The following is an 18,569-nucleotide window of genomic DNA, read 5'->3' on the forward strand; positions in this document are numbered from 1 at the left end:
ATAGGTCCTTACTTTTGTAATTTTAACCTTTTAATAAGGAAAGTATTTTAAGATAACATATAAAATATGAACCTGAGAACTTTTTAACATTTAATATTATGGAAATAAATACCCACTTTTAGAATGTTCTCTATGTATATTGCAGTTACTTTGTAGTAGATACTGAGTCAAATACTCAGGGAGAGGTGGTTTGTGGGTGTGTGTGTGTGTGTGTGTGTGTGTGTGTGTGTGTATTTTGTCTTGGGAAAATGACAGCATGACTGGACAGAAAAACAAAAGACAGGGACTGAAAATGGCTAGACTAAAGGTTGTTGTTCTGTCATCACACACCAGATACGGAGAGTAACAAAAGCAGACAGATGGACAGTTTTGCTAGTTGTGGAGTATTCACATGGAGAAAAGAAACATTCTGTTCCTTTTATTCAGAAAAGGAATTTCTAGTCTAAATTACTGGTTTCAGTAATGTTTCATATCCTGATCAAAGAAACATTATTTTTTTTTACCCTGAAGATAATGACTCATGTTTTTCTTAGAATTTTGCTTTTGTGGAAACTAAAGTGCAGTAATAAAAACAGCACTATTATTTGGATCTTAGTGTTAGTGATACTATTGTGAGTAGACTACTGATAGGTAAGAACACTAGTATTGTAAAACCAATTTTAACAAAGGAACCAACACAAGTTTTAATTACTATGTTTTGCTGTGTATAATGTGCACCTTTTTTGCCCAAATTTTTGAGGGAAAAATAAGGATGCACATTATACATGGATAGTACTAATTCCATATCTATGTAAATGTTTTTAATTCTTTTATTTATGCTTATGTGTTAAAAATGTAACTCTGTAAAGCAATAATGATATCCATATGCAAAATAATACCCTTTATGCTACAAAAAATAAGTATCTAAATATAAATAAATAAAAAGTTGACTTAAAAATTAAAACAAAAGATTTTTTTCCCTGAAAGTTTGGGCCAAAACCATTGGTGCATGTTATACGCAGGAATGCATTATGCATGACAAAATATGGTAGTCAATTTCTAGAGATGTGAAAGTATATTTTTTAAACTATTAAGCTAATAATTATTGTGATTTTGTCAATTATCCTATAAAATAGAACCCATACCTTTTTTATTATTACTGTTGTCCCAACTTTCCTCCATTGCTCTCCCCTGCCCTACCTACAGCCCCCTCCCACAGTCAATCCTCACCCTATTGTCCATGTCCAAGAACCCCTACTTTCATCTTAAAAAAAAAAATACTAATCATTTTGAGGGCTTTATGGCAGAAGATAAATTTCTGACTTCCAAGGTTTTTTTTGTTTGTTTGTTTTTTTGCCTCTGAAAATTGGTGTGGGAGCCCTGACCAGTGTAGCTCAATTAGTTGGGCTCATTTCGCAAAGCAAAAATGTGCTGGTTCCATTTCTGGTCGGGGTACATGCCTCGGTTGTGGGTATAGTCCCCAGTCAGGTTACACATGAGAGGCAGCCAGCCGATCAATGGTTCTCTCTCACACTGATATTTCTCTCCCTCTCTTCTCTCTCCCTTTCCCTCTCTCTAAAAATTAACAAATAAAATCTTTTTTAAAAAATTGGTTTGAGACGATGGAGGCATAGGTAGAAACCCTTCGCTTCCTCACACAACCAGAAGGAAGATAACAACCCATCTAAAATCAATAAACAACCAAAAGCACCAGAAAATCAAACTGCATGGAACTCCAACAACCAAGGAATTAAAGATAAAATCAACCAGAACAACCCAGACCGGTAAGGCAGCTGACCACACCGGATGACTCAGAAAAACCATGGCAACTCAACAGCCTCGGGGGCAGGCTGCACAGGAGGGGCTGACTTAAGGGGAAACTGAGATTCAGAGGTGACTGTGGACTATAGCTGGGCTTGCCTCAGTGGTAGATACTCCCAGTCTCACACAAGATTCATTGAAAAGTGCGCTAGAGACGAGCTGCATTGTTCCCTCTCTGGCCCCTCCCCCACAGGCAGTGCAGCAAAAAGGGTTGCCCCACCCTGGTGAATACCTGAGGCCTCGCCCCTTTACAATCTATCAGTTGTGCTGAGACAAAGAAATATGGCCCAAATGAAAGAACAGAGCAAAGCCTCAGAAAGAGAACTAATCGAGGAGGAGATCACCAGCCTATCTGATGGAGAATTTAGAGCCCTGGTAAGCAAAATGCTCACAGAGTTGATTCAGCTTCGTTGAAAAATGAAAAAACTAAGGATACCCAAAGTGAAATAAAGCAGAATGTTCAGGGAACCAACAGTGACAGGAAGGAAACTAGGACTCAAAGCAACGATTTGGAACAAAAGGAAGAAATAAACATCCAACTGGGCCTATACAAGAATGAAGAAACAGGAATTCAAAAAAAAAAAAAAATGAAGAGAGGCTTAGGAACCTTCAGGACAACTTTGAACATTCCAATATCCAAAGCAGGGGTGCCAGAAGAAGAAGAACAAGAACAAGAAATGGAAAACTTATTTGAACAAATAATGAGGGAAAACTTCCCCAATCTTCCAAAGGAAATAGACTTCCAGGAAGTCCAGGAAACCCAGAGAGTCCCAGAGAAGTTGCACCCAAAGAAGAACACATCAAGGCACATCATCATTAAGTTACCCAAGAGTAAAGATAAAAAGAATCTTAAAAGCAGCAAGAGAAAAGGGGACAGTTACCTACAAAGGAGTGCCCTAATATTAGGCTATCTGCTCATTTCTCAAAAGAAACCTTGCAGGCAAGAAGGGCCTGGAAAGAAGTATTCCAAGTCATGGAAGGCAAGGACCTACATCCAAGATTACTCTATCCAACAAAGCTATCATTTAGAATGGAAGGACAGATAAAGTGCTTCCCAGATAAGGTCAAGTTAAAGGAGTTTATCGTCACCCAGCCCTTATTATATGAAATGTTAAAGGGACTTATCTAAGGAGAAGAAGATGAACAAAAATATGAACAGTAAAATGACAACAAACTCACAACTATCAACAAATGAACCTAAAAGAAAAGAAAAACAATGAAAACAAACACTAAGCAAACAACCAGAACAGGAACAGAATCAGAGAAATGGACATCACATGGAGGGATTTCAGTGGGGAGGGGGAAGGGAGGAATGGGGGGGAAGGTACAGGAAAAAGAAGCATAGTTAGTAGGCGCAAAATAGGGAGAGATAAAAGAAAAGGTATAGGAAACAGAGGACTCAAAGAACTTATATGTACAAGCCAGGGACATGAACTAAGGTAGGAGGAGAATGCTGGAGGGTTGGGGGGGCAGGGCAGAAGTGGGGATGAAGGGGGGGAATTGAGAAAACTGTAATAGCATAATCAATTAAAAATACTTAAAAAATAAACTCATTTAGTAATCTTAAAAAAATTGATTTGAGAGTATCAAATTATCTCATTAGGTCTGAAAGCATCTGTCAGGTAGAGATTATTTGTATTGACTAGATGAAGTTAAAAGCTTATGTTCCAGTTTGGTTTAACTTACTCTTCCAATTTAAGAACTAGAGCTTTGAGTGTGCTCTTTATGTACCCTAATAGATGCTCTGTGAGTTTTCATCATATCAGAACTCTCCATCAAGTGTCCATCACTATAATAACCATTATTGGGCACAGCCACAAAAGTCTTTGTTAATAACACCTATAGTACCTCTCTCCAATCTAGAAATTTTCCTTTATCTCTTTACTTTTGCAACCTTTGCAATCATTCCCTTTCTTGAGGTACTACTCCCCAGGGAAAGTTTAGAATTTTAGTTTTTTCAGTTTCCCTTTTCAGACTTTTTATATCTCTCTCTGTGCCTTTATTTTAATTTTATTAAAATTAGCTGATGAGTCATAAAGTGTGGAGCAGTTCTTGGGATAATAGTTTAATGGCTTATATTAAATAACCAGTGTAAAAGTTTCTATCCGTTGATACATTTTTAAGGAAGCCCTTTAACTTACTGCATTAATATAAGGTAATTTATTGTTTAATTGCTTGCCTTAGGTGGTCAACTGATGACATAATAGCATCCGCAAATACGAATGTTAATATTCTATTTATTGGTCATTTATGTTGCTGTTTTCACACAATTATATTCATGTCAGTATGTCATTCTCACTGATCTCCTTTTAAGGTATTGTAACTATAATTTCCCAGATACTTGGTACATTGTACTACATCAAGTATAAGTGAATGGTAAATGTTTGAAAGGACAAAATAAGACTATCTAATAATACTTTTCTCCCATCATTAAGTGTATTCTGAAATACCTTGCCCATAGTGTAATGCTTAAAAAAGAAGGTCAATTTTTTAGAATACCTGTGATTCTACCTTGTTGTTACTATCATTCATAGGACTACATCTCTTCACATCTCGGCAAGGTGATACTTGTATTAAAATTAAGCTATCCTCTCTCTGATTGCACTGCTGGAAGATCTATGTTTCTTTGCTCTTCTACATTACTTCAAATTTTGCTAATTTAGTGAAGTAATCCTTTTATCAGAGATCTAATACTGAAGGATGATAAATCACTATTGAAGTTGATCAATAATTGCTCACAGTGAAGTTTTTCACCATTACTAGTGGCAAAATATTCTGGGCCTGACTGGTGTGACTTAGTGGGTTGGGCATCGTTTCGCAATCCAAAGTTTGCCAGCTTGATTCCTGGTCAGGGCACATGCCTGGGTTATGGGCCAGGTCCCCAGTTGTGGGTATGTGGGAGGCAGCCGATTTATGTTTCTTTCACATGTCAATGTTTCTCTCCCTCTCTTTCTCCCTCCTTTCTCCTTTCTCTAAAAATAAATAAAATCTTTTTTGAAATATTCTGTTATTATTAGAATGGTGCAGATGGCAAACAATTACATCAATATAATGTTATTGTTTGGTCTTTATCACTTAGAAAGTTTTTAAATAAAATTTCTACTTTATTTCATGTCTTTCATCCAATGCTATAGCATCCCTCTTGAAATGTAGTGTTTGTTACCTATGGATATACTTACGTAGTGTTCACTGAAACAATAATATATATCTTACATTCATTGGAGTGTAGTTTGAAGAAAATGGAACATATTTGCAAGTAGTTCTTTAGGGATTTATCTGCTTAAGTAAAACTAGGGAATACTTGCTCTGGCCAATAAATTGGCATTTGGAATGAATAAATTAAAAATAGACATTAGGTGATTAGTTTAAGTGAAATTTTGTGACATAAAATTCACAATATATTCTTTGCCTTATATCAATTTGTAAGAATGTCAGTAATATATCAATAGGTACAGTATAAGAGGAAACATTACTTGAAGAGATTACAATAATGACCTCTAAGAAAAAAAATCAGGTCAAAAACAAAGGTTGAGATTGTGATTTAGGGGCAGAAGTATAATAGCAAGGGTAAATAAATACCGGTAACTGGACAAAAATGTCAGGGACCTAAGTATTGATGTGAAAACCAAGGATACTCAATAAATTCAAGCCAGATTTTTGCAGTCTAATTTAGTCCTGGTTATATATTAAATACGTTGAAAGTAAAATATATTTTCATGATACTATATTCTACTGATGCTTAATTATGTAATGCAGCTGTTAGGGACTATGCCTTGGTATGAATGAAACTAAAAATAAGGTCCTTTTAGTGTTTTTTATTAAAAGTTCATTGAATAGTACCCATTTCCACAAAACATACTACTAAAATTGGAATGACAACAGAAGACTATCACAGCCCCTGTGTAAGGTTGATACACACATTCAAGAAATACTCCAGACTTTCGGTGAAGATGGCAGCAGAGGTAAACACAGCTTGCCTCCTTGCATAACACATCAGAACTACAACTAAACTACAGAACAACCATTACTCAGAACCTCCAGAAATTGAGGTGAATGGAAGTCCTACAACTACAGACTAAAAGAAGAAACCCCACCGAGACTGGTAGGAGAGGTGGAGAAGCAAAATGGGTTGGTCCCACACCCCCATGTGGCAGATAAAAATCGGGAAGGATGTCTCTAGAGCGAGGGGTCCCAGCCCCACACTAGATGCCCCCAGCCCTGGGTTCCAGTGCCAAGAAGTTAAGTCTCCATTACTTCTGGCTGTAAAAACCAGTGGGGATGGAGGTTCTAGAAGACAGAAACTTCTAAAGTTTCATGCAGTTCCTCTTAAAGGGCCCATGCATGGACTTACTGCCTCTCAGTTCCAGCAGAGCAGCACTCAAAAGCCAAATGCATACAGGGAGGAGCTGAATTGTCCAAAATGAGGACGAGAGCTGGGGGGCAGCTTTCTCCCAGACAGAAGTTCCAGCAGAGGCCACTGTTCCTTTTCTGAGCCCACTACAAGACCACTCTAATCAAGACAGTCTGGTACTGGCATAAGAACACACATAGATCAGTAGAACAGAATACAGAGCCCAGAAATAAACCCGTGACTCTATGGTCAATTAATATTCAACAAAGGGGTCATGAGCATACAATGGAGTAAAAATAGTCTCTTCAAAAATGGTGTTGGGAAAACTGGACTGGTACATGCAAAAAAGTGTAAGTAGACCACCAATGTACACCATACACCAGAATAAACTCAAAATGGATAAAGGGCTTAAATATAAAACACGATACCATAAAAGTCCTAGCAGAAAACATAGGCAATAAAATTTTAAACATCCTATGTAGCAATATTTTTGATAATATATATCTATATCACAATATATTTTTTTTAATATAGTGCATTCAGTATCAGGAAGCGTGTGTGTGTGTGTGTGTGTGTGTGTGTGTATCTCCTAGGGTAAGGGAAATAAAGGAAAAAATAAACAAATGAGACTGTATCAAATTAAAAAGTTTCTGCATGGCTGAAGAAACCATCATCAAAATGAAAAGGGAACTAACCGTATGGGAGAACATATTTGCCAATGATACATCAGACAAAGGTTTAATCTCCAAAATATACAAAGAACTCATATGACTCAACACTAGGAAGACAACCCAAGTAAAAAATGGGCAAGCGACCTGAACAGCCACTTCTCCAAGGAGGCCTTACAGAAGGCCCATAGACATATGAAAACATGCTCAGCATCACTAGCCACCAGAGAGATGCAAATTAAAACCACAGCGAGATATCACTTCACACCTCTGATAGCCACCTGTCAGAATGGCTATCATTAATAAATCAAACAAGTGCTGGCAATGATGTGGAGAAAAGGGAACTCTAGTACACTGTTGGTAGGAGTGCAGACTGGTGCAGCCATTGTGGAAAAGTGGAATTTCCTTCAAAATATTAAACATGGAACTGCCTTATGACCCAGCAATTCCACTGCTGGGAATATATTGTAAGACTCCTGAATCACCAAGTCAAAAGAACTTAAGCACCCCAACGTCTATAGTAGCACTGTTTATAATAGCTAAGTATTGGAAACAGCCCAAATGCCCATCAGTAGATAAGTGTATTAGAAAACCATGGTACATTTATGTAACGGAATACTATACAGCAAAAAGAAAGAAGTAAGTGCTACCATTTGAGACAGCATGGATGGGACTGCAGATTATGGTAAGTGAAATTAGCCAGTTGGTAAAAGACAAATGCCATATTACTTGACTTATAACTGGCATATAATCCACAGAATAAACCAACAAGAAAAATAGAAACAGACTTGTAAACATGGAACAGACTGACAGCTGAAGGAGGGAAGGAGGAAATAGTGGAAGGAAGTGGAAGGCACTAGTGAAGGAACATGTATGAATGACTCATGGACATAAACAATGGAGAGGGGATTGACTATGGGTAAGAGGTGGGCTGGGTGGAAGGTGGCAAAAGTGAAAAAACTGGGAGAACTGTAATAGAGTAAACAATGCAAAATTTAAAAATAAAAATAGACAAAGAACAGAACAAAACTCCAGAAAAAGAACTAAACAAAATGGAGATAAGCAATCTACTGGATGTAGATTTCAAAACACTGGTTATAAGAATGGTCAATGCACTTAATGAGAACCTCAACAGCATAAAAAAGATCCAGTCAGAAATGAAGGATAAACTAGTTGAAATAAACTATTCGGGGCATGAACAATTGAGTGGATGAAGCCAAGAATCAATCAATGATTTGGAACAAAGGGAAGCAAATAACAACCAGTGACAACAAAAAGAAAAAAGAATTCATAAAAATAAGATTAATGTAAGGAGCTTCTGGGACAACTTCAAGTGTACCAACATTCACATCACAGGGTGCCAGAAAGAGAAGAGAAAAAGCAAGAAATTGAAAACATGTTTGAAAAACTAATGACAGAAAACTTCCCTAACTTGAGGAAGGAAATAGACCTGCGAGTCCAGGAAGCACAGAGAATCCCAAACAAGATGAACCCAAAGAGGCCTACATCAAGACATCATAATTAAAATGCAAAAGGTTAAAAACAGAATCTGAAAAGCAGCAAGAGAATAGCAGTTAGTTACCTACAGGGGAGTTTCCCATGAGATTGTCAGATGATTTCTCAAAAGAAACTTTTCAGGTCAGAAGGGAATGGCAAGAAATATTCAAAGTGATGAAAAGCAAGGACCTACAACCAAGATTGTTCCACCCAGCACAACGATCATTTAGAATCAAAGGACGGATTAAGAGCTTTCCAGACAAGAAAAAGCTAAAGGAGTTCATCACCACCAAACCAGTATTAATATGAAATGTTAAAGGGTCTTCTTTAAGAAGAAAATAAAAAAAACATGAATAGTAAAATGTCTGTAAATATATATGTATCAGCAGTTGAATCTAAAACATAATAAATGAACAAGCAGAACAGAAACAGAATCATAGATACAGAGAATGTTTTGATGGTTGCCAGTTGGTAGGGGGTCAGGGGGTTGGACAAAAAAAGTAAAGGAATTAAGAAGTACAGTTTGGTTGTTACAGAAATGTCATGGTTATATAAAGTATAGCATAGGGAATATAATAGCCAAAGATCAATATGTTTTATGTATGAACCATGTACATAGACAGTGGTATTAGATTGCCTGAGGTATGGGGTATGTTGGGTGGAAGGGGGCAAATGCATAAAAATTGGGACAACTATAATAGCATAAATAATAAAATATAATTTAAATTTAAAAAAATAACAGTACTCACACCCTCCCCAAGCACTCCATATTTTTAAGCTAATGTCTTTGATTCATTTACTAGCAGGCTCTTTGCCTGCTTCAAAGCAAATTGATGGAGTCCATTTAATACATTTCCTCCTTAGCCTGTTAGCATTGACAGAATTACCACCATGATCACTTCAGCACAGTCCAGACCTTGTCACCTGATTTGGAAAATGTCCTTGCAAAAGCCAATTGCTGCAATGATATGCAGATATAGTCTTTGTTCATTGTTTGTGCATGGTTGCACATAATCATAGGCACAGACACCATAGCTGCAGTTTATGACACTTGGCCTCAGGAAATAGGGAAATCTATTGGAGACCAGAGACCATGATGGAGCTTTATGATTGGTCTCTGATTTTCTCATATTAACTTGGCCTTTTGGCAGATGGCACAAGTGTGGAATGTTGAGTTGGTAAAAAATGAGAATAATATTCCAAAGCAAAGAGACCTATGAACTATATTTGGATTCACTTAAGTAAATATATTGTGTCTGCTAGTAGCCCCAATCAAAGTTGGTAGCTCCATCTTTATTGTGCTGGACTAAACTGAAAAATCTACTATATTGACATTTTGGATTATTTTTCTTTCTCTTTGGACACAAACTACCTGTTCTGTGCAAGGAAATAGAGTGATAGTTTCCACTGAGAGACCTGTAGCTGACTAAGTTCTACTTTGCTTATAATAACAGTATAGGGTTGGTATGCAAGACTCTCCTATTTGCCTTTGTCAAGAAAGACCATTAAATTTATCAGTAGAGTGCAGACAAGTTTTAATGTGTCTGAACAATGGACAGGTACCACTGGAATGAATAGTACTTGACTAGATGCCTCAATAAAGATTGGCTTCATTCCATAACATAAATAAGGTAGCTGTTCATTTTTGACAAAGAGAGAAAATGTGAAGCAAGTGTTTTCTAAAACTTCATCCACCCTCACCCATAGTAGTGGGAAGACTTGAAAGAAAACAATGGAAGTATTTTAAACCATGGAAAGGCTTATGAAGGCATTACATTATCGCAGAAAGAAACAAAAAGGAAAAGCCACTTGATAAACTTCAGGGAGAGAAATCCTCATTTCTGGTGGTTTAAGGAAATATCTTGCCTTCAGGTCTGTAAAGAATTGAGTCAAGTAAGCTGGAAGACACTTTGCCTTTTTTGTAGATGTTCTTAATTTAATTAAAATGTTTAATCTAGATATTTTTCAACTCTTCATAAATTTATCTAGCTGGGCCCTGGATGATGTACTCTTTTGTCTCTTCTTTCTCCTTAGATAATCAGCAGCCAGGAAATAACTATTTTACAAATCAACCAAGTCCAGGATGGTATTAGCTTCATTCGGGAAAGAAAGTTACTTTCAGTGAAGCCCCCAAGCTTTTGAAAGAAAAAGAGAGGAGAGAGTTAGTTTTGATCCTGACTTTAAGTTGAAAAATATAGCCCTTTTATACTTTTTCTTAAGTGAACCCATCAATCAAGAAAGGAACACTGTGTGGTTGGCATCATTTGTGTGATTCCAGGTAATAAATGGATTTTATTCCTAAAGTATGTGGGACATGGGTCTCATTTGTAAAGGGGAATTACAAAGGACTGTGCATCTCAGTCTTTGGATATCATCAATAATAAGTTTGCTTATAAACTTTTACTTGTAGAAGGTTGATCTTTCAGGACATTTTCTCTTTATGTTCTATGGGAACTAAAGTTTCTTGCTTAGCAGGAATTGGAATAACATTTCAAGAACCTTTTCATATTTTCCATCCCTTATAGTAGCATGTCTTCGTTGCTAAGCTAGTCTTTTCATTGATCTCATTGGTTAAATTTCCATGGAGGCAATCAGATGCATAATTAACCTTCTGTTTTCATTGTCTTGTTGAAATGTATACACTCTTGGTCCTTAAATGTAGATACAATTGCCAACCTTAAAAACTTAGGGTTGTCTCTCTCTCTCTCTCTACTTAAAAGAGACTACTTTGTAACCATTTTACAAAGAAAGTACATCTTTTTCTCATTAAAATTTATAATGTAATAATCTAAGGCTAATTATTTATTAAACTGCATTTCATTACTGCCTCTTAGGTTTGTTTACCAGTTTTGATTCTGCTATTCACACTAGATTCTTTTAATCTACCTTAATAGAATCCTTCTTCACATTTACTGATAACCAAAATTTACACTGGTATGGACATTACTGACTTAGATCTTAATTGTTTGTCATTATTTTTTAAAATCCATTATTAGCACAGACCCTTTCTAAGCCCATCCATGGACCTGATATTAGGGGACTCTTGTCTTAAATAATTCATTAAATCTCTGAAGTGTATTTTTATAGCACCTTTAATCACACTATGAATTTAACAGTGAAAATGAATTGCATCCCCTACTAAAGGAATTTGAATTTTCTTACATGCTAGTTATGAAAACTTGATTTTCCATCCTGAAGTTGTTAAGGTCTCTCTGAATCACTGAAAAGGATAAGTTAAAACTATTTTCTCATGGTCAGCTTGTAAAGGTCAGTGAAGGACAGCACTTTGAAAGAAATGGATAATACACATCTTTCCAGAGCAAGTGTATATTACAGCTGTCCCCTTGGACTCACTCCAGCAACAGCTCAGTAACTCTTAGGGGAAGAGAATTTTAGAGGCTCTAACTGGGGTCCAGAAAAATTGTAGTAAAAGACACTAGCTTCCCATGAATATCCACTGCAATGAAATTTAAGATTGTGCTTTTTATCCCTCCCATCCAATTATTCTCTCAATACTTTTGATTGTCTTTTACAAGGCATCTTCATCCACTTCTTTTTTGCTGTCACTAGTACTACTTCTCTTTGTTCAGCAGGCCCTTGTTACATTTTCCCTGAGATAATTTCAACAATTTGGTTTCCTACTTACTCCTCTATCCTCTAGAACTATGGTGACATCAGACAAGACCCTATCTTGGAAAAGTTCACAGTCTAGCAGGAAGCTAAACATGGATGTGGATAATTTTAATAAGAATATATTAAGGTATAATCACAGAAATACATGTAAGAGGCTGGATAACATTTTAAAAGGGAATAATTAAATCTGGAAATATTTAAAGTAACTTTTAAGGAGAGTAATCAAACCATAGAATTATTAATCCAGACTATAATCATGCTATTTCTACAGCAAGTTTAAAAGCAAGTTTTGTTCTCTCATTCTAAATCATACTAAACTAAAGATTCATTTGGTAATTTTGAAAAAAAGAAATCTTATTTTCTAGTTAATGAGCAAGAAAGAGATAAAACTGAGCCACAAAACTACATGTTAAAGTTTTCTTGTTGAACTGTCTTAGAATGAGGATGGAAATATTTTGTCAAAATATATCTAAAAATACATATTTATAAATGTGTCAGTTAAATCAGATGTAAGTATTTGTGAAACCTTTGGTCATTCAACAAACATTTATGAAGCTTCTATATTTATAGACCGTAGATACCTAGAAAATACAGCCTGCTTATTTTAGCAATTTGTGGCTGTTTGAGATGATTAAGGTACTAGTGGAGTCAATATAGATATCCCCTAAATTTGCAAGTGTACAGTACAACATAACTTTATCATTTTAATGATTTTCTGGTGCACATATAATATTGATATTTAAGTACAGGTAACTGTTATAAACATAATGTAGTTTGGAAATTGAAACCTGAATTTAAATTATCTGAAATATATTCTGTGTATATTTTTTATTGAATTTATTGGGGTAACATTGATTAATAAGATTACATAAATTTTAAGTGTACAATTCTATATATTACATATGTGAGGTCTACTCAGAAAAAGTCCAGCTATTGTTAATATAACAAGAACAGTTTGCACAACATTGATGTAACCTGATAGTGGACTGGAAGGCACATGCCTGAACAATGATGACTTTACTGATCTAGTCAGTGGGGGCAGTAGGTGCCAGTCGGTGAGCATGTGTACTGTGTACTGTGTCTGTCGCATTCAAAATGACTGAGCGAATAGAGCAGCAAATCTGCATCAAATTTTGCCTTAACCTTGAACATTCCTCCACGGAAACTATTTGGATAATTCAGAAGGATGCAGCTATGGGCAACTGGTCATTGGCAACTTATCACAACACACCAGCTCATGCATCACGTCTCATGTAGCACTTTCAGGTGAATCATCAAATCACCTGGGTTACTCTGCCCCCATTACAGCCCAGATTTAGCACCCTGTGACCTCTGTGTTTTCCAAAAACTAAAATCACCTTTGAAAGGGAAAAGATTTCAGACCATCGATGAGATTCAGGAAAACACAATGGGGCAGCTGATGGCAATTGAGAGAACTGTGTGAGGTCCCAAAGTACCTACTTTGAAGAGGATTGAAGCATCATTGTCCTATGTACAATGTTTCCTGTATCTTCTATCTTCTTCAATAAATGTCTCTATTTTTCATATTATGTGTCTGGATACTTTCTGGACAGATCTCATATATTCCATTAGCATGTGTTTATCTTATTGTGTGCTCACCACCCAAAGTCTAGTCTTTAGTCACTGTATATTTGACCCTATTTTCCCCCTTCAATCACTTTATGTTTGTTTTAAAGTAATCAAGTCAACAGAGGTCTCTGTAGTTGTTAGGCTGTATTTATAGACACATAATCCAAGTCATAGTTTTCTGTACTCTGCCTTGGCGATACTGACTCTAGAGTATTGTACTAGATTTTGATTGCGGCATTTTGAGATGAATATTAACAAAGGAACACATCCAGTGATGACAAAGATGATGATAAACTATCTCACTTTATGATAAAAGTAATTTGGGGGGTAAAGAGACCTAGGAAAAATTCTTATCACTGTCAAGTATGTGAAAAAAATACAGAAGTCAGACAGAACTGATGAAATGAAGTTTAGGAATGACAACCTTTAGGAATAACTTTATGAGTACTCCACAAAAATTTTTTTATATTAGGTAATGAACTTTCAACAATGAAAAATATCTAATAAGTGACTTCTGAGAGACTTTCCTATTTCAAGATTTTTAACTTCACTGGCTAAAATTAATGTTTGTTTTTCCTCCAAATGACTTAGATTGCATGTGTAAGAATATAGTTGTAAAGGTAAGGTTGAGGATAACTTATTAGGCATTATGCACTAAGAAAATTTTCCCATTTATATCAGATCCTTCTAATATCTTATCAGAGATCTGCAAACCTTTTTGTTAATAGGCCAGGCAGTAAATACTTTAGGCTTTGCAAGCCAAGTGGTCTCTGTAGCACCTGCTCAACTCTTGCTATAATGCGAAGGCATCAGTGATAATAGGGAAACACACATTATTGTCTGTGTCCCAATTGAATTTTATTTACAAAAGCCTGGATTTTCACTGTGGACCATAGTTTGACAGACTTTGCCTTAAATGATGAAATCTAGAAATACCCTTCTAAGTAAAGAAAGGCTTTCAATTTAAGAGTCGAAAGACAAATTCTCAAAATGTCATTGTCTTCTTGGACTGAAAGAGTGCATATCAAATGTTCAAAACTTAAATTGCCCAATGTATTAAGAAACCTTCCCCATAAAAATCGAATGACAGTGGAGAGTTTGAGACAATTTTCTGCTGTTCATTTCTGCTCTTATTTTGTACTTCAAGGTACCTTTACTCCTGCTAAGCAAAACCATCTTACTCCACTTGGATTGCTGATGCACAACCAACCCTTACCAAGAAATAAATGCAGGTTCAGACTTTCTAAGAACCAAAGACTTTCAGTACCTCCTGCCCAAACAGTAATTTTTATAGTAATTTTAATATCCCAACAAGGATGTAAAAAAAAATAATCTCTGATCAGCAAAGTATCTGTTACATATTTTGTGCTTCCAAGCCCATACAGGAGAGGTTTTCATATCATCATTTGGTCTGTTGGCCTCTTGTTTATAAAATTACAAAATGGTAGTCGAGTGTTGTTGCTGAATGGAAATGAATAATAGAAAGGAGGCTACTATCATCTGGCAGGCTGGCCACAGCTGAGCATGACCATTGGCTGCTGGAAAACATAGCGATGGGAGCATTTTTAAAAAGCACCATCTCCAACCTGGGGTTGTTGGTTTTAGGGCCAAAAATATCCTCAGACTCTTCAATAATACCAAAGAGCTTTGCTATATTGTGTTTTAGTATAGTGCAGTAGTGAGTTTTATAATGAGGACTCCTCAAAAAAAGGGTAAATTATGAATTATATATACTCTTTTAAGAAAACAAGATTGCCGCATTAAAATAACTTATCAGTAGTATATAAAAATTTAGGATAAGCAAAACCAGTATTTCTTAAGAGTGCTGAATAGTTGGCATTTGTCAGCAAGTGGACATTTAGTCCTGGCATTCTGAACTCAAAAGCTCAATAGAGTGCTCTTGACTCTTAAAGTATTTTATTTTTAGCAGATACATATTTGTGACTTCAAACCTCCAAAATGCAGGTTTGTTTTTAAATATTTTATAGTGATTTTTAATTTTCAAATAAGTTCTTTCCTTTTAGATTATGCAGTTAAGTTTGGATAATTCCACTTTCTTTATTAACATTTAAGTATTTATAGCATAAAGGCCCTTTTACTTTAAATGTTATATGCTCTGACGTATTATCTTTAGGGATTTTTCTCCAAATTCAGGGAATTAAGATGATATTTTTACAACTTGGTTAATGTTCATTTGGTTATATCCTATATTTGAAAAGCAAAGTTTTAAAGAAATCTGAACTGAAAGAGTTTCATGCCATTTCTTTGCTCAAAATACTTTTTAGAGACTTGCTTTTACTTAGGATGTACTATGAAAAATTCAAACTTCTTACTATGAACTCTGCCCACCCTTGTGGCCCTGCTACCTCTGTCCGACCCCACCTTCCTGGTCACACTCTTTGCCTTTTCCCGTGTACTTCAGACTCCAGCAATAAAAAACAATTTGTATTACTGGTAACAGGCTACGTTCTTTCATGGTCTAGACTTTGCACACATACTCATGACAATCTAAAACACCCTCCTCATCTAGCTTTCCCATGTTCAAGCCATCCCTTCTTTGCAAAATCCCTACTAATCTACAATGTTCTTCTTAAATTTTACCTCCATGATGCCTTCCCTAACCATCTTAGGCACTTGCAGATTTCTTGTGACTTTTCCAAAGTTCATGTTTTGTCTTATAACAGTTTTCCACCGTTAAAGTTGTTCCTTTGTTTTGTCTTTCCCCAATAAACTGAGTCCTTCAGCCAAAGGGAAGACATCTATCTTATTTACCTTTGTTTTCATAGCATATTTAGCCTAAAACCTAGCACAAGCAGATACTTGTCCAAAAACATGGGGTTGAGGGGTGGGGCACATACAGCAAGGGATTCCTCACACCTAAGCTATAGATAGCTGACCATTTAAATGGGAATATTAGGAGTATGGGGAACTAGAAGCAGCTGCAAAAGTACCAGCTTCTGAGCCACCCACTACTGGTCCACACTCATCAGTGATCCTTACGTCACCAGTGTTTCTTCAAGTTTCAGCTCTTCAAGTTCGCACAGCTTTGTAAAGCTCCCTATTTATAGGTATACATTACAGGTTTATTAATAGTAATATTTAACATTTACTGGGTGCTTACTGGGCAAATCTTTTGCTTATGTGTTTTTCATATATCATCTTGTCTAATACAACAATGTAACAAAGTATATACCATTATCCCAATTTAACAAATGGCCGGGGATGGGGGAAGATGAGGTTCAGTGAGATTTAACTACTCAAGGACACACAACTACTAATTGAGGCAGCAAGAAATTGAATCCAATGTAACTTTAGAGCCCATTCAAGTCTTACTTACCACCAGCGAGTGTTACCTGGCCATAACTGAAGCCCAAATAGCAGCATACACTTTGAAATCACCTAAACATAATTTCAAAGTACATTTTCTAGTGGTGAATAATTTCACTTCTCTGACCTTAAGTTTTCTCACATGTAAAATGGCAATATTTGCCCTAAAAGGATCATTGCCTTACTGAGTACATTATGTATACTAAATAGTAAATGTTAACTCCATTTGCCATTTCTACACTTCTGTTCATATGAGCTCTGAGGTAGTGGTTTGTACAGAGTAAGGCCTGGTGTAAGAAGACAGATAAGCATCCTTTCTCTTCTGTTTAGTAAGTACTACCATAATGTCAACCAGTGCCTGCCTTCAAGAATCTCCAGTGTTTTATGGCTATGGTCACGTTTTTTCTCCTATGAGAAGAGTGTATCATGAGTATTTCACAGTTACTAATTGCCCATAAATATATGGTAGTATAATAAAGATTGGAATCAATGTTAAATCTACTGTACTAGACTTTTGCTAATTCTCAGGTAACATATGAGACTCCACAGGTTGTTGCTTATTCTTCAAAATAATTGCTCCCTTAATTCCGTAACATAGGCCTGTTAGCACCATTCAACAAAGAAAACTATAAACACAGCTGCTGTTTTGGTGTGGCTTGTGGTTTTGTTTTGTTTTTATTTGAACTTTTTTATTCAGACAGATCATCATTTAAAAGTATTCATTTGGCATTTTCCCTTGCATTCTTCAGATTTTTTTCTATGTTTTAAAAACTTAGCCAAAGTCACTTCTAAAATTATACCCACAGATTAATCCATCTGGTTTTTTTACTAGTCAATGAATTTTTTTTGAAAAATACAGGAAAACTATATTTTAAATCGTATAACTTCAGTGGGTCACTTATAAACTTGAAGAAAATATTCTTAACTGTTAAAAACACATACAGTGTATGGATTATGTGTTGTAGGATTGTGTACCTGAAACCTGTATAATATTGTTAACCAGTGTCACCCCAATAAATTCAATAAAAAGGAAGAACTAATAATAATAATTTTATATTCTCAATTGTCTTCCAATTTCTATATTTCCAGAGGTAGGGGTGAGGGTTTGAAATTTCTGTTTCTATTCCTCATGTCTTTTATATGTTAAATCTCTGAAGCATACCTTAAACACTTGTTTGCAACTAAGAATTGACACACCAGAAATGGCTGCTCAGAGTAGACCCTGTCACTCTCTAGGCCACACTGGCTGTGAGGTGACAGATGGATTGTAGGGAGCAAAGCTAGTTGCAGGGAGACCAGTTAGGCCTTTGCCGTAGTCCAGACAGGAAACAGTAGTAGACCCAAGGTACTAAACGTGATAGTGAAGGAGTGCAGACAGATTCAGGAGATAGAATTAACAGAATTTGTTGATGTATTAGATGTTAATGGGTATGACATAGAGAGTCAGGGGTGTATCATGCTGCTCACCTCTTATTGGGTTTACTCAGTTCCCACTTGTCCTTAAAAAATTCAGTTTATATGTTACCTCCTGTGGAAGCCTGCCCACTCCAACTTTCATTGAGTTGGGTGACAGCTATGAGCTTTTATAGCATCTGGCACTTTTCCATGAGAGCATTTTTTCTGTTTTGTTGTTCCTGTCAGTTTAATTATCCCACACCCAATATACACATAATCTTCACACTCAACTTTGTCTTATGAGGGCA

General features: G+C 36.0%; 1 protein-coding gene and 1 non-coding gene across 3 annotated transcripts in view; both read left to right on the plus strand.

Annotated features, from left to right (window-relative positions):
• Positions 1–18,569, plus strand: part of PIK3CA (phosphatidylinositol-4,5-bisphosphate 3-kinase catalytic subunit alpha) — an 87,649-nt gene that overhangs the window by 31,596 nt on the left and 37,484 nt on the right. Inside the window, exon 2 of one of the 2 annotated variants that reach the window (XM_045850795.1) lies at positions 10,351–10,594. The exons of the other annotated variant lie outside the window; for it this stretch is intronic. The gene's annotated coding sequence lies outside the window, so the exon portion shown is untranslated. The remainder of the gene's footprint in view (positions 1–10,350; positions 10,595–18,569) is intronic. 2 annotated transcript variants of the gene reach the window in all.
• Positions 5,642–5,743, plus strand: LOC123827603. Its single transcript, XR_006787263.1, has one exon. It is a non-coding gene; the product is annotated as a U6 spliceosomal RNA (small nuclear RNA).

Source organism: Phyllostomus hastatus, unplaced genomic scaffold (assembly GCF_019186645.2).
Source record: "Phyllostomus hastatus isolate PE091 unplaced genomic scaffold, TTU_PhHast_1.1 phas_contig_86, whole genome shotgun sequence".
Taxonomy (NCBI): Eukaryota; Metazoa; Chordata; class Mammalia; order Chiroptera; family Phyllostomidae; genus Phyllostomus; species Phyllostomus hastatus.